Here is a 1,354-nt window from a genome sequence, read left to right as displayed (position 1 = left end):
TTATTTATGATTTATAAAGTGTTTTAAATGTTTTAATAAGTGTTTCTTATGGCACAGGTGAAGTTTGTCCTGCTGGTGGTGCTAGATGACAAGTCATAGTGTCACTAGAATCCACAGCTGGTTTGCACAAGAGAATCAATATGCTCATTAAAATACGTTTAAATATGAGGAAATAAAACAGTATCAATAGAAATATTTGGGTTGCGCTGAAAATGAAATGAGAAAAAAGAGGCTCTTGGATGATTATTTTGACTTTATGTGCAATAAAAAAACTTTTTTTATTTAAAATGAATGAGTAACAATATGGACGCAGATTGTGAGTATGGAAAACAGACCCAAAGCAGCTCATTTAAGAAAGAGAAGATCAGAAATAAACCTGAAACCTTGTCAGTACAGAGTGAGAGTTAGCATTAGCACAACTGCTAACACTTAAGCCACTGCCAGTTACAAGCTAACACACAGCATAAACAAATAACAGATGCTAACTATGCTAACCTTTCTGATCCGTCGGCTAGTCCCTGGTTCTTGTCTCAACAAGTCTGAATCTTGATACTCTCTGCTCTTTCACCTGTCCACCTGGAGGAAGCAGGTGGTGGGCGGGGCACAAGGCCTGATCCAGGTTCATCAATCAGGAAGTAAGAGGAGGCGAGCGTCAGGCCCAGTTTCTATGTGTGAAACAATGTTCAACTAAATATGAATCACAGCAGAGGATTTTTACACAGTTCAAAACATGACTGGAGAAACTTCAACTCAAACATGTATCATACAACAGTATTGATCATATGAACGATCAGGTGGAGAAAACATGATCATCACAGTCCAACACATGAAGAACGACACAGCTTGAACAGAACATGTTTTTCAGACTTATTGCCACAGACTAAAGAAAGTAAAAAAAGGAAACGTTTGTTCTGTTTCTCTATAAAACTGTAAGAGCATGTTGTCACGAGCCCCTTGACGTCGTCCTGTCTGTTGTTTCCCATGTGATTAAATGTGTGAGAGACTTAAATTATAAACTGCGTCTGTAGCATCTAAATAAAACCCTGAAGAAGACTTAGCGTCAGAGCTCATGCACGTCTTTTGAAATAGGTCTCACGTCTCTCGGCTCCCTCGGTGGTTTTTCAGCAGCGTGACGACAACCAGCACAAAAACCTCAAGCCTTGAATGACGCTGTGCTGCGCTCAAACACACACATTTAGATGAAATTTCAAAAATCCTTCAAGTCTTTCATGAGTTTTAGTCGTGATATTTTATCTCGTCTCGTGACTGGAGTTTTTTCTGTGAACCTCCGAGTTTCCCACAGTGCAGTAGCGCCACCAGCAGCAGCAGCAGAGCCACCATCACCACGGTGACC

The sequence above is a fragment of the Seriola lalandi genome, unplaced genomic scaffold, assembly GCF_002814215.2.
Source record: "Seriola lalandi dorsalis isolate HSWRI2012SDOR001 ecotype SW California unplaced genomic scaffold, Sedor1 jcf7180002052108, whole genome shotgun sequence".
Lineage (NCBI taxonomy): Eukaryota > Metazoa > Chordata > Actinopteri > Carangiformes > Carangidae > Seriola > Seriola lalandi.
This window is presented reverse-complemented; position numbering follows the sequence as displayed.